Genomic DNA, 16378 nt, shown 5'->3' on the forward strand with positions numbered 1-16378 from the left:
TTCAGATCACAATGTAAATATAAGAAAAGTAGAGCCAAAAGTTTCAGATGCACATGCATAAAAATGAAAACACCTAAATCCCTGTTTGGATGTGGAACTTCATAACCGCAGCTTCCACCAAAGGCAGATCACATAACCGCAGCTTCCACCAAAGGCAGATCACAGTCAGGCTAGTCATTTGTAACTTGTACACAGGGTCACCAAGGACAGGGAAGTTGTTTTTCTTTACACCAAAAAAGGTACAAAAAGGTACAAAGCTGTTGTATAACCGTGTCTCTTTGAAAATACAGTAACAGGTGATGTTAATGGGAACAAAGACATCTACCTGCTTAGAAAATAATGTCTCTGTGCTTACTTGCCTAAATTTGGACACTTCAGGAGACTAACTGAGGTACACAGTATTGCAAACCCTTACCATGTTTGCTACATGTCCTTCAGTAAGCTGAATGGAGAAAATAATCCTGAATAAATGGTATATTTCTGAGGGCAAAGTTGTTTCCTTGCAGTTTACCCATACAGCCTGGCACACTTTCTCTAGGTGAAGAAGCCTAATCATCTTCCTATCTCCTCCTCTTATGGATAGGGCTAATAATGGCACCTAAACCAACGTACCTAGTAAGAGGAATGAGGCAGCCCAGCAGGGCATACGGACAGGGTCTCCAACAAACCTCAGTGCCATGGTAAGACTTACAGGAGGTAAGGTTTGCTCTGCAGCAAGGGGTGAAGCTTGCTCGGGCAGCAGTGTGCAGTGGCAGCAGAGGTGCTGCAGAGAAACAATGTTCTCGGAAGGATGTTTTGGGCGGCCACCAACAGAAGGCAGGGCTTGACCAAGCTCGCCTGCTTCCCTCGTCAATACCAGAGCAGTGTTTCACTGAAGGAAGAGATGTCTTTTTCCACTGGGTTAATACTCAAAGCATGGACGACTCAAGGAGCATGGCCTATTTTACTGACAGCAGCCATTTATTACAGGCTGGGCAGCAAATACAGATAAATCGTGCAAGGTCAAATCAGAAGCGGTGAGTCCACTCCAATCCACATCAGGTGTCTACAGATGAAACAAATTCATACAAATTGTGCCCCCACAGAAGGTCTGTAGAGTGCAGGATTAATGTGATTAATGGTCTCTGGTATATAAAAACTGGAGCAGATGAAGGAGTGAAATACAGTGGATTATTAAACAGTTCAGAAATCAGGAAGTTCAGTCCAAGGTCAAACCTAAGACAAACAGAAAGAGAATTAAGCACCATTTGATACACCATAACAAAAGCTGTTCTGACTTCTTGAAAGCCAGTACTGTCAATTAGCAGGTACTATGTGTTCATCTCTTAGAAAATATGATGAGAGATTACAATAATAGCCTTGAGTGACTTCAGAAAAGTGTATCCCATGGAGAAGATGGATGAGTTCAAAGGGTAAATAACATTCTCATGAAGCCAAAAAGCCATGTCCTGATTATATAAATTGTCCTAATAGATGAGAAAAAAAAATGAGAAGGAAATCAAAGCTGTAATGCAAGCAAATTGGTTTTATTGTTTGTCTAGTGGCCAAAATAGGATTTGAGGAAGAAACTACATAGTCCTTGACTGTTATGTGATAATGCAACAAAATATGCTCTTCCTCTGAGGCTGAAAGGCATTGCAGAAGTGTATCAAAAGAATACTGGCCAGATTTTCACGGGAAAGACTTTTATGTTGTCTAAGCAATGGAAGTGACTGAAATTTATATTTGGTTGACATAATTTATTTGACTAGGTATAGCCTTGAAGCACTCAGAACCAGCCAATAAGCCTACATGGTTCTGATCTCCCATCAGACGTGCAGGTTCAAGGTACCTGCCCTGTCTTGGACACAGTGAACAGGACTGAGCAGCTCTGCGATTAAATGAATGAAGGAAAGGCTTGAATGTCCATCGTGCGTACCCTAGACATCCCTGCTAGAGAGAGACATGACATGGTTGTACTTTGTGACAAAATGTTCAAAACATTTTGTTTTATTCTTATATTAAATAAAGAGCAAACTTATTTTCAAATTTTAAAAGCTAGTCTCCATGCACATTCTTCCTCCCTCATCTTCAGTAAATAAACTTCAATCATTGTGGCATTTTCCCTGTTTAAAATTAAATGTCAGGCTAATAATTAGTTTGTGTTTGCCCATGCCCTCTGCTACAATGCGAGAGTACTTTTTTAATGTCAGAATTTTAATCTTTATGGGTCCTTTTGGTCACTGATTCACTTAATCACAACAGGCTCCAATAAATAGAATGAATGAAAACCTTTATTATGGGTCTGAACCAAACGAAACTTCTGACTCTTTTGAACTGAGAGTGAAAGCTGATTTTAGAACTGTACAAGGAACTTACCTTATTGGTGCGTTATGGTTTCGGCAGGGATAGAGTTAATTTCCTTCCTAGTAGCTGGTACAGTGCTGTGGTTTGGATTTAGGATGAGAACAAAGCTGATAACGCACCGATGTTTTAGTTGTTGCTAGGTAATGCTTACACTAGCCAAGGACTTTTTAGTTTTCCATGCTCTACCGACTGAGAAGGCTGGAGGGGCACAAGAAGCTGGGAGGGGGCACAGCCAGGACAGCTGACCCCAACTGGCCAAAGGGACATTCCATACCATGTGACGTCATGCTCAGTACATAAACTGGGGAAAGCTGGCTGGGGGGGCCGCTGCTTGGGGACTGGCTGGGCATCGGTCGGCGGGTGGTGAGCAATTGTACTGTGCATCACTTGCTTTGTGTATTATTATTATCATCATCATATTATTATTATCATTTTATTTCAATTATTAAACTGTTTTCATCTCAACCCACAAGTTTTTCTCACTTGTGCTCTTCCAATTCTCTCCCCCATCCCACCGGGTGGGGGAGAGTGAGCGAGCGGCTGCGTGGTGCTTAGTTGCCGACTGAGGTTAAACCACGACAGTCCTTTTTGGCGCCCAATGTGGGGCACAAAGGGTTTGAGATAATAACAGATTAACTGGAGTGTATTAAGGAACTTATATCTGTTAATAGTTGTGGGTCACAATGTTGGTTTCTCTGTTCTCGATATTGATTTGTATAATCTGCATCGCGCTCTTTTTCCTGCTGTACATGTTAAAGATTGGTGTTGGGTTTTGCAGTTTGCTGTGGTCTGCAGTGAATAGTGATGTCTCACTTGTGAGGTTTGTTTTTAGAACGTTGACCTTGACGTTAGTGTGGTATGTAAACTTCGCAATGAAGCCATTACTGTACCACGGAGACCATTTCGTGGAGACAACTAGCAATTGCAGTAACTTTTCTGAGAGTTTTTTTACGGAGGAAATACAGAATGGCAGTGTCACTACCTTCTTCTATGATGTTTCCTCCTTCATTACAGTAACTTTTCAGTATTTTGAACAGCCTTGGGTAGTTAAGATACTTCTATTGGTACTTCTTGGGAATATTGTTTTGGTTTTGTCTAAAGTTGGTAAGCAATTTAAGAATATCATCCAGAGATCTGCCCCAAGGCTGAATAGTTATGAGTGGCAGGGTGTGTGGGACAAGATGGGCAAGTACCTAGGCCAATGGGCACCCCCTGTGTTTTGGAACTTCACCCCTGAGCAAATGCAGAATCCTGAAAAGTTAGTAGAATATTTGGACAAAGTATGCTGTCACCCTGGCAACTCCAGAGAGATGCAGCTCATATTGCCACGTGCTGGGGCCTGGCCCATGCCTACCGAGCCCTGTTCAACACCATTCAGTACCCTCAAAGGGAAGAGAAGGTCTCTGGCTCCGACAGTAAAACAACACGCGCTGCGGCCACTCAGACCCGGGCAATGTGCCCTGCGGCTGAACCAAAGAACCAGCCTGTGCCGGTATCAGTCGCCCCTGTACACAAGAGAAATTTTGGAAGCGGAAGTCGGCTCGTTTAGTAAGGGAGGAAGAAGCTTCTTCTAAAAGGGAACCGGAGGAAGAACTGTATGAATACCCTGGAGAAGGGCCATCACGAGAACAGCAGGAGGAGAGCCGGCTGCTGATCGGGGAGGAAGAAGAGGAAGAACGCATAAACAAGGCAGTGACCACCCGATCTCTATCCCTGAGTGAGCTGCGAGATATACGAAAAGATTTCAGCCGTCGTCCAGGTGAGCATATTGTCACCTGGCTGCTCCGATGCTGGGATAATGGGGCCAGTAGCCTGGAATTAGAGGGTAGGGAAGCCAAACAGCTGGGATCCCTTTCTAGGGAAGGGGGCATTGACAAAGTGATTGGAAAAGGGACACGAGTCCTCAGCCTTTGGAGGCGACTCCCATCAGGCATGAAGGAAAGGTATCCCTTCAAGGAAGATGTCATGTCACCCAAGCAAGTGGGCCACCATGGAGAAGGGTATCCGGTTTCTGAGAGAATTAGCTGTGCTGGAGGTGATTTATGATGACCTGAACAATGAACAACTATCCAAAGATCCAGATGAAGTCAAGTGCACACGACCCATGTGGCGGAAGTTTATAAGGAGCTCACCATCGTCATACGCCAATTCATTGGCAGTGATAACCTGGAAAGATGGAGAGGGACAAACAGTGGGTGAATTGGCTAGTCAACTCCAGCAATACGAGGAAAGTCTTTCTTCCTCCATCGTCTCGGCTGTGGAGAAACTGTCCCGGGAGATCCAGCAACTCAGAGAGGATAGGTCCTACTCTTCACCTGTACGGACCAGTATCTCGGCTATTAGAAGTAAGCGTTCTTTTGCTCAAGAGAGAGAATATAAAGGGTACACACCACGGGGCACCCTATGGTTTTACCTGCGTGACCACGGAGAGGACATGAGGAAGTGGGATGGGAAACCTACTGCAGCCCTAGGGGGCACGGGTACGTGAATTGCAAGGGAAAACAATCACAGAAAGAGGTTCTTCCAGGAAAATTGCTGCTCCAGTTTCCAGCGGGCAGTTCCCCAGACAAAGTAGAAGGGCTGATCTTACACCTGATCTTAATGAAGAAACTTCTGACTTGTACATACAAGAAATGAGAAATGGGTACCGTGATGAGGATTAGAGGGGCCCTGCCTCCAACCAGGGGGAGGAAAGGGACAACCGAGTTCACTGGACTGTGTGGATTCAATGGCCTGGCACATCAGACCCACAGAAGTATAAGGCTGTAGTAGACACCGGTGCACAGTGTACCCATTGCCATCAACCTACAAAGGGACAGAACCCATCTGTATTTCTGGAGTGACGGGGGGATCCCAACAGCTAGCTGTATTGGAGGCTGAAGTGAGCCTAACTGGGAATGAGTGGCAAAAGCACCCCATTGTGACTGGCCCAGAGGCTTCGTGCATCCTTGGCATAGACTACCTCAGGAGAGGATATTTCAAGGACCAAAAAGGGTACTGGTGGGCTTTTGGTATAGCTGCCTTGGAAATGGAGAAAATTAAACAGCTGTCCACCTTGCCTGGTCTCTCAGAGGACCCCTCTGTTGTGGGGTTGCTGAAGGTTGAAGACCAACAAGTGCCAATCGCTACCACCATGGTGCACCGGCGGCAATATCACACCAACTGAGACTCCTTGATTCCCATTCATGAGCTGATTCATCGACTGGAGAGCCAAGGAGTGATCAGCAAGACTCGCTCACCCTTTAACAGTCCCATATGGCCAGTGTGGAAGTCTAATGGAGAGTGGAGACTAACAGTAGACTATCGTGGCCTAAACGAAGTCACGCCACTGCTGAGTGCTGCTGTGCCAGACATGCTGGAACTTCAATAGGAACTGGAGTCGAAGGCAGCCAGGTGGTATGCCACAGTTGATATTGCTAATGCATTTTTCTCAATCCCATTGGCAGCGGAGTGCAGGCCACAGTTTGCTTTCACTTGGAGGGGCGTCCAGTACACCTGGAACTGACTGTCCCAGGGGTGGAAACACAGCCCCACCGTTTGCCATGGACTAATCCAGACTGCACTGGAACAGGGTGAAGCTCTGGAACACCCGCAATACATCGATGACATCGTCATATGGGGCAACACAGCAGCAGAAGTTTTTGAAAAAAGGAAGGAAATAGTCCAAATCCTGCTGAAGGGTGGTTTTGCCATAAAACAAAGTAAGGTCAAGGGACCTGCACAGAAGGTCCAGTTTTTAGGAATAAAATGGCAAGATGGACGTTGTCAAATCCCAATGGATGTGATCAACAAAATAACAGCCATGTCTCCACCAACTAGCAAAAAGGAAACACAAGCTTTCTTAGGTGTCGTGGGTTTTTGGAGAATGCATATTCCAAATCACAGTCTGATCCTAAGCCCTCTCTGTGAGGTGACCCGAAAGAAGGACGATTTCAAATGGGGCCCTGAGCAATGACAAGCTTTTGAACAAATTAAAGAGGAGATAGTTCATGCAGTAGCCCTGGGGCCAGTCCGGGCAGGGCAAGATGTAAAAAATGTGCTCTACACCGCAGCTGGGGAGAACGGCCCTCCCTGGAGCCTCTGGCAGAAAGCACCAGGGGAGGCTCGAAGTCGACCCCTGGGGTTTTGGAGTTGGGGATACAGAGGATCTGAGGCCCGCTATACTCCAACTGAAAAAGAGATATTAGCAGCACATGAAGGGGTTCGAGCTGCTTCGGAAGTGATCGGCACTGAAGCACAGCTCCTCCTGGCACCCCGACTGCTGGTGCTGGGCTGGGTGTTCAGAGGGAGGGTCCCCTGTACACATCATGCAACTGATGCTACATGGAGTAAGTGGGTCGCACTGATCACACAATGGGCTCGAATAGGAAACCCCAGTCGCCCAGGAATCCTGGAAGTGATCATGGATTGGCCAGAGGGCAAAGATTTTGGAATATTGCCAGAGGAGGAGGTGACGTGTGCTGAGGAGGCCCCAGTGTATAATGAACTACCAGAAAATGAGAAGCAATAGGCCCTGTTCACTGATGGGTCCTGTCGTCTTGTGGGAAAGCATCGGAGGTGGAAAGCTGCTGTATGGAGTCCTATGCGACAAGTTGTAGAAACTGCTGAAGGAGAAGGTGAATCGAGCCAATTTGCAGAAGTAAAGGCCATCCAGCTGGCTTTAGACATTGCTGACCGAGAAAAGTGGCCAGTGCTCTATCTCTGTCCTGACTCATGGATGGTGGCAAATGCCCTGTGGGGGTGGTTGCAGCAATGGAAGCAGAGCAACTGGCAGCACAGAGGCAAACCCATCTGGGCTGCCGCATTGTGGCAAGATATTGCTGCCCGGGTGGAGAACCTGGTTGTAAAAGTCCGTCACGTAGACGCTCACATACCTAAGAGTCGGGCCACTGAAGAACATCAAAACAACCAGCAGGTGGATCAGGCTGCTAAGATTGAAGTGGCTCAGGTGGATCTGGACTGGCAACATAACAGTGAATTATTTATAGCTTGATAGGCCCATGACACCTCAGGCCACCAAGGAAGAGATGCAACATATAGATGGGCTCGTGATCGAGGGGTGGACTTGACCATGGACACTATTGTGCAGGTTATCCATGAATGTGAAACATGCCCTGCAATCAAGCAAGCCAAGCGGTTAAAGCCTCTCTGGTGTGGAGGACGGTGGCTGAAATATAAATATGGGGAGGCCTGGCAGGTTGATTATATCACACCCCCACAAACCTGCCAAGGCAAGCGCCATGTGCTTACAATGGTGGAGGCAACCACTGGATGGCTGGAAACATACCCCATGCCCCATGACACCACCCGGAACACTATCCTGGGCCTTGAAAAGCAAGTCCTATGGCAACATGGCACCCCAGAAAGACTTGAGTCAGACAACGAGACTTATTTCCGAAACAACCTCATAGACACCTGGGCCAAAGAGCACGGCACTGAGTGGGTGTATCACATCCCTTATCATGCACCAGCCTCCGGGAAAATCAAACGATACAATGGACTGTTAAAGACTACACTGAGAGCAATGGGTGGTGGGACGTTCAAACATTGGGATACAGTGCCACAGACTCTGTAACCCCCAAAATCTGCTGGTGATAAATGACACATTTGACAGTCTATTGCAGGAGAGCCAAATGCAAACAGCTGCAGAATTTGTATGGAAGGGCAAAGAATTTCCCCTGCCCAGGCTGGGTCTTTTCAGGTGGGGGAATGAGGTGCAAGTTAATGCTCAGAAGGGGAAACAGGTCAGAGGTCTATTCTGCACTTGTGGGTACAGACCTGTGAATGGAGCAGTAAACTAATTTGTGACTAGGATTTCCAACTCTTCCATGGATGTGAGGAGCAAAAGGGGCTGTGACATATAATTGGTCCAAATAATCTAACATACCTGACAGGTTTTGGAGAAGAATGATGCTGAAATAATGTGTCAATTCATAAACTCTTGCTTGTGGGAGAAATGGCACTTCACAGGGCAGTGAGGCATTTTTCTCTTCTTTCTGGCTGCAGTGCAGCTGTTGTTACCGTATCCTTTCCCTGAAAACGTACTCTGTCTCACTTAGAAAGGGACTGCTGGGCTAGAAAAAAGCACAGAGATCAATGAAAGTGGGAGAGTTTGGTGAATATTGACCTCCAGGGAAAGATTAAAGATCAAATATTCAAAAAGTACAAATGCATTTTAGTTCTGCACCCAACAGAGGTGAGCAGATGCCCCCAGCCATGTTTGCCAGCCCATGACTGCATGTTCCCATTTGTCTCTGCATCACGACTTGCAAACACATACTGAAACAGTTGTACAGCTAGATCAGATGTGAACTTCACAAAACATGTATTTCCTTAATGAAAGAAAGAGTTACCTCTACACAGATAAAAGGATAAGCACCGGTAATGAAGAACTGTTATTTAGAACACTAAAAGGAAAAAAAATAATAGGGCAGGGTAAACTGAAGGCCAGATAAGGTAGGTTTATCACGTGGGTTGCATGATCAGGATGTCCCAAAAAACCCCTATGAACTCTCTATTGCTTGAAACACTGAAACCTTCTCCAGATAAATTACATTAAAACAGTACTATAGAAAGTAATCCCTGGTGTGGAAGGAGATGGAACAAATGACCCCTTCTTTCTATTTCTTGCTTACATAAGGTATGCACTGTCCTTCTCCCCTGTGTAATTCACACAAGCTCAGTACTGAAACTCACTTCCCTTTGTAAAGCAGTTACAGGTCTGCAGGAAATTGCTGTATAAGAGTTGGGTGGTGTGATTTATCAGAGTGAAATTGCTTTTCATGTGGAATTGGTAAATTGTAGATAGGAGATGAAGAAAATAAGGAGGAGATGGAAAATGAAATGTTAAAAATGAAATATACTTAAATAGAAAATTAGAACTACTTTTGAAAGAGAAGCAGCAGGCAAGACTATCAAGGAGAGGGTTAGAGTCCTAGACTCTTCTCTGGGTTTCATTTTTCTGTTTTTCCCCAGAATGAACACATTATTCTTCCTAATTGTCTTGTTATGGAGAGTAGATTAAAAATTGTCAGGAAAAATGAAAGCCCACATTTCCCTATTATGAGCTTGAGCACCAGGCTTACTTCATTTCCTCCTCCGCTATTGTTTTAGCCAAAATACATGTCCACTACATCTAAAGTAAAACAAGCTTGCGATTTTGCTTGGGGTCCATTTCATATATCCTCTCATACAGCGGGCAGTGGATTGGGTGATAATCTTGTTTCAAATCGACCCCAATGTTAGGTGGTGAATTTGAGAAATCCTTCGGGTCGGACTGTTTATTACAGCAGGTTCTTCCTTGAAAAAGTTCATTTTGGAATAAGAAATGGTGGAGGATTCCCATCCCTGAAAAATGCAGTGCTACACCTCCAGAAAGGATAACATCGGAAGAGGTAATTTTATGACTGTGGTCTCAAAAAAGTATGAAGGAGGCCATTATCACCCAAACGGCAGCTGTTGTGACTGTGTAGCAAAAGGGGCTGCTTCCTTACAGGATCTGCACTGTGGTTAACAGTGCAAGCTTTGGTAGAGAGCCACCTCAGACAGTTACAAAAATGAGGGATTTCTACTTTCCCTGGTTTGAAATTCTTGGGAACTCCAGAGCCAAATGCAGCCCCTCAGCCTCAATGTGTGGTTGCACAGGGACTGTTTTGTTGGTTTTGTACAGATCTTCCCTTGCTAAACTTCCTGAAACCAGAATATCCAACCATGCAGAGAAACACCTCTAGCAAAAGCAAACAACCATCAATGGGGGTACAGTGTAAGTCGGCCTGCAACTGGACCAACCTCCAACCAAGCAGGAACAGGAATTTTTAACATTACCTTTCTTCTTTGGTAAGGCGATCAATGAAAGAAGTCAGCACAACTCTACGTTGCAGGTGTTTCAGCTTACAAACATTTCTGATTAACCATAAGGGGCCAACATTGGAAAGAAGAAAGAATATTTTTGCTAGCAAAGGCAAGAGAAAAAAAATCAATTAATTAAACACGTTGTAAAAACATTATTTGTCACAGCTCCTGAACACAGTAGGAGTATTTTTTGGTTCTATTTGTCAGTAATCTATTGCAGGGTTATGATGGCACATGAAATGACAGAGGTTTTATTCCAATTTCTAAAATGTCCTGTTAGTTTCCATTGAATATTATTAGTTTTAGCCCTATTCAAATCTATAGATTCCAGACAGGGGGTTTTATGCCATTTGAAAAAGTTCTCTTGTCTTTGGCCTTTCAAGTGTTGAAAGTGACGTTTTCCTGCTTCAGTAGCTCTTAAAGTACCAACAAAAATACCTAGATGCATTACAGCTGCCAAGGTGCCCCTGGGGTGAATATTTTAGAGTAAAAACTCTGTCCTTCTCAGTCACAGCTACTTATGTGAAAGTATCACACAGATACGATAAAAATGCAGTGTGGCACTCACCAAAGTTCAAACGTTGTTCTGTACTAGCACCTTTTATCCTTAATTTGAATTTCTTCATATTTTCTTTTACATGGCTCTTCTAATGACCTTATTATGGTAGAAATGCTAGTTTTGTGTACCCTGCTCAGTTGCTATGAGAACCTCAAATTTTGACTTGCCTTTATTCTATGAGCCCAGCTTCTCTTCTTTTGATAAGATTGCATGAATATAAGGCTCACATTTAATTCTGCTATATATCAGTTTCATTTTCTAAAACCTAGATTTCTCTTTTCAAGTGTGCTAAATAGAATTGGAAGCAGTAAAGGATTATATACCAGTCAATAAACCAGCATAGATGCCTACAATATGGAGAGTCAAAAAGCTCATTTCAGAAGCCTTGAGCAGACATCCCATAAAGGCTTTCAACAACAAATAAATATTTCTGGCTTTCTAATTTCTGTCAAGCTGGTTACTGTGCCACTCCATGAAGTCTATGCAGCTGCATTAACTGACTGCATGCTAGTGAATAATTTTGTCACTAAGTAAATGTTAAATAATGTTGATTAAATACTAACTATTCCAATGGGCTTGGGTTGAGGTCCTTGGTAAAAATATTTCTGCAACTACGACTTGTTTGGAAAATATGAACATTTAGAGATCAGAGGGTGGGCGTGTGTTCAAACCTGATATAGTTAGCTGTAGTACATAATTTTAAGTGTTCTAACTGTGAACAGTGTTATTTTAATATTAGAGTCTAATTTCAGATTTAATTGTGTCAACTTTGTGATTTCCCCACAGTATCCATAAACAAAAAAAATTCCCTTTGTAAAGTGATGTCGATACAAATTTCATTTAAAAACCCAGCTTAATCCTCAAATGTGTGAATATCTCTCTGTGTATATACATATCTCTGTGTGTGTGTGTGTGTGTGTGTACTTGTCTGCATATAAATGAAATGACTGTAGTTTCTGAGTAGGAATAGACTTCCTAGTTTGGGAGAGGGAAGCTTTCAGTCTATTCTTTCTACCAAATTATGGTGCGTGTCAGGAATGGGTGGGCTGATAGGAAAAAAGAAAGTATGAGGTTGAGCTAGATGGATGGGTCTCGGGCAGAAACTATGAGATCAGATCAGTCTGGTGTTATAAACCATAGCTGCAGATTTTTGGAGCGGTCTAGCAGCAGGCATGGATTTGTTACAGCTGCAGTAGGTCACAGCACACCTATGACCTTCTGTGTAATTGTAGGCTGGTATTTTCTTTTGCCACTTAGTAAATGCATGGGTCTCTTCATGGTCTTGTGATGCATCTGATTGAAACCCTAAGGAACACTTAGAAAATTGATACCCCTGTGAGTGGCTCTGTAGTGGTCTCAGACCCTCATGGGGCCTGCAGAACAGGTTTCACTGTTTCCAAGCTATTCCAAAACACAGGGGTAACTATAAACAAGACCATCAAGTACGTTGAAAGACTGCAGCAAACAAGGGTTAAAAAATCTCCCCAAAAAGGGAGAGAAAAGTTTGAGAGAGACCAACACATAGCAGAGGGACAAGATGTTCTCTTTTTCTGTCCAGATGTAGAGAACATAAAAAACCCATGTACCTCTATTTCTTTCTCCTCTTCATTCTCAAAGAGAATTCTTCCCTTCGAGCATTAAATCACTTATATTTCTTTGGGTTGTAGTGGATAATGAGCAAATATTTTGACAACACCTGTAGGTAGATGTAAGGGTTGAGTATTTTTACCCTAATATTCTAGATTTTAGAGGGAATGCTTAACTTCAATTTATTGCACAAGAATACTTTAACATAAGCTCATCTTAAAGAAGCCTGAACATAGCAAATATATTGAGTATATAAATTAGTGGGATAGAAGAAAATAACTCCTGGAGATGGTGAACAAAAGTGCTATGTCATACACAGAACACTAGAGAATTTGCAACCTCTGTAAAAGACAAACAGATTTTTTTTTTTACTTATGGTATTGTTTAAAGTGTCCAGACAAATGCCAAGATGCTCAGTGTACCCAGCCAAGAAAGACTATGGGCACATGTTCTTAGTTCAAAAAAAAAGTAGGGGGAATAAAGAAGAAAAATTACAGCGATTCATGAAATTCAGCAGGAAAAAAAAAATCTATCAGCTGTGAACACATATTGGGAAGCATTAACATTTGCATTGCACTGTTTCTTAGAAAAAGATGTGTCTAAGCTACATCATTTAATTAATATTTAGGCCTAGTCTATATACAGAATAATTGGTTTATTTAAAAGCTGATTAGATTTATGTTATTATGGCGACAATAGAGCAGTTCTAAGCACATCCCATTAAAAAAAAACAAGTATTACAGTGTGTGGGGATGCTGGTGTGAAGGGAAGTGGGTGAAGTTTTATTTAGGATGTAGCAAACAGAGGATATTTGGATTGCAGAGCTATTGTGCTTTCTATGATATGGCACTTCATCAGTATGGCAAATGGTTAAAGGGTACCTTTTTAGGTACCCTGATGCTGAGCTGGGACATGCACATCTCGATGCCTTTGTGCTAGGAGGAGAGAGATTTCAAAATTTCTCTTATGTGGCAGCTGAAGGAGCAGACACTTTGGGAGCAGTCTGTCTGAGTTTAGTTTCAGCGTAAAAGCCCCATGGAGTGAAAGTTTAGAAGCACGGAGATTTGAGAGACCTGGCAAGCGGTAAGGAGAAAGGGAGGCTGTACTAATCCAGGAGCTGATGCTACTCAAAATTCAGTGATGGTTTTCTCTAAACTAAGAATTTAAATGTATTATGCAGTATTCATGTGTGCAAAAATCACAAGGCAGATCACCGCTACTCCTTCCCAACCTAGCTGAGACTAACTGAAAATGATATTTTAAGAATAACATCTGGTATTTCTTACTGTTTGCCTTTTTTTTTTTTTTTTAAATTTAGCTGCAAGACATTTCTGAGATCTCCCCAAAATCATAGTGGCAAAAAACCTGTATTCCCTCACTAGCTACTAAGGAATAAACAACCAATTTTATTTTCTTTTTTGGATGTTAAGAAAAAACCCTAGTATTTCAAAAGCTGTAGTAAAACTGCAGTGGTGTTGCTGCAGTTTATAAGGTCATCTCCTCCTGTGAGGAAGGAGACAACATCCTCTGTGAAGCAGCTCTCCATGTGCCAGCAGTACCCGTGTGACTTTGGTTTTGTGTGTTGTGGTCAGATGGCTTTAGTATCTAGAAAAAATGTTAATTTCTCTCCGTGTGGAGACACTGGTCCATGCTCTAGCCTTTCCCCTCAATAGGAGGAACTAACAGCTTCTCAGTTCTCAATGTGGCAGCTATTTTTGCAAAACTTGTAGCAGTTCAATTACCTTCAACATCTGTTAAATGTGATCGAAACTGGCGACCAGGATAAAGAAATTAATGGGGACATTCACAGACAAAAGATTATTTCATAAATCTTGTTTACACATGAAAACAAACTAAAACCAGAGAGAAACTGAGTGACCTATGTAAAAATGAGGTATTTCATTACACTACTTGGTCTCTTCTGGGAGCTGGAGGACCAAAGGTTTTTGTGAGTAGGACTAATCCCAGAGACCTAGAGGTACCTTTTAAGTTTTATGTTTTCCACACATGTTTGTATCTCTTCCCCTGAGAAAACCCAGTGCAATCAGTGCTTAGGTCAAGTGAAATTCATTACTAATACAAGTCCACTTAAGTCTACAGGGAGAAAACCCACAGCCTTTGTAGGCAAGGTGAACCAGCTTCTGCTATGGCTCGCTTTGCCCGCTGAAAACAGCAGAAATGAATCCGATCCCCGTTGCCTTAGCTGATGCTTCTCTGGAAGTGGCGGTCATGCACAAATGTCACAGCAGCACCACTGGCCATGGGAAATCGTATCTCCAAATGATTTTTCAACAGTCACTGTTTGTTCCTGAGGGATCATTTGTGCCCCCCTGCTGCTGCTGCTGGGGAGGAAGGCGAGTCTGACTTCGGGAGGGAGGGTGCAGGGTGGCACTGCACTGCTCTGCAGCTCCCGGGGACACCGCCCCTCTCTGGCCACCTCATGGCCACCTCACAGGGTTCCCCCCCATCCTGGCCATGGCTGAGGGGGGACTGCTCACTGCATACAGTGTGCCTGAGGCTTTGCTCTTCCACCTGTAGCATGTGCTGACAGGAGACCTAACAGGCGGGCAGGACACTTGGCGTGCGGGTGGCGCTGGTCTTGTCACTCTGCTCTGGCAGACTTGCAAATGGAATGGCAATATTTTTCACGGATCTTGCTGCCTTATTAATATTAGACACTGGGCCCAAGTTTCAGATTTCTTGCCTGTGTTTAATATGTCAGTCAGGAGACTGCAATCCCACAGGGAGAAGGGGTGTTTGTTTTCCAGTTGATCAACTATGTCTATTATGAATTGTGCTAACAAGCTACTTATTTCAGACACTTACTTCATTTCACGGGTGCAACAGGATGGATGTTTGCGGTACTGCCATCAGTTTAAAGTGAGGAATTGGACTGATTTTATCTCTGTCTTGCTCTCAGACTGCTGTACGTGTTTTTCAACTGGTTTTCCCACTGGGCAAAGTCAGCTCCTTAAGTTGAGCAGGCATCTTGTCACTGGGACTGAATAAAATCAGCATTTCTTTGCCTCTGTGTGTGCTGCTTTCTTGCCAGAACCTACCTTGGCTCACACAATTGCTTTTTTGTCCACATTTTCAGTCATTCAGAAAAATACTTTGGCTGGCTACCTTTTGAATTGTTGGCATACTTTATGGCTCTGGCTAGCAAGGTCTCTTTGTGAAAAATAAGAAGTGCAGAAGAAATAAAAAAGAAGCAGGAAAAGAAAGTAAATAAAAATCTGCCTGTTCCAGGGTATGCTTCAGAACTGACTGAGTTATATCTTTCTACTCTCACCTGTTACCAAGTACAGAAGTACTATGCAACAGGCTGGCAAAGGATGCCGAAATTAATCTTTTGTTTTCTAGAAATAGACAGCAGCACTCCATATGCTGTCAGCTACCATTATCAGCTGTAAATGGCAATGAATATTTTCCTCTGTGTGTGATTTTTTATACATTTGTGAGTTTTACATGCATGTATGTGGATACAATTACATAGTCAAATACACTCATGTATGCACACACAAAATCCATTACCAGCTCAATATCACACTGTTGGTAAGAGTTATTTCCAGTTCCTAACCCATACAATGTAACGTGAATTAGGTAAATACACTCAGTATATGAGGGGTTAGGGAGGAAGACACAGTGTTTGTCTTCTGATAGACAAAGATACACTTGAATTTCACAATGTACCATTACAGGACACCAGCCCTAAAATCAATAACGGAAGCAACATGCTAAGTATTTCCTGAAACATACGGAATTGTGTACTATCTATAGAATTTTTTGCTCTCATTTAAGAAGACGCTTAATAGAAGGAAGAAATAAATCCTTAGGAGAGAAATCAGTCTGAGTGCGTACTCTGATGTGGTTTATCTTTTTGATTCATAAAGCAGCTGCTGACTCTGTAGAAAGGCAGAATTAGAAACTGAATGACTCTGAACTGGCAAAAAAGATGTGCAATACTTAATCTACACTGCAGCTGGCTGCTGACAGGTTCTTGGTAACCAAAAATGTAATTCCCTAGCTATCATT

Source organism: Aptenodytes patagonicus, chromosome Z (assembly GCF_965638725.1).
Source record: "Aptenodytes patagonicus chromosome Z, bAptPat1.pri.cur, whole genome shotgun sequence".
Taxonomy (NCBI): domain Eukaryota; kingdom Metazoa; phylum Chordata; class Aves; order Sphenisciformes; family Spheniscidae; genus Aptenodytes; species Aptenodytes patagonicus.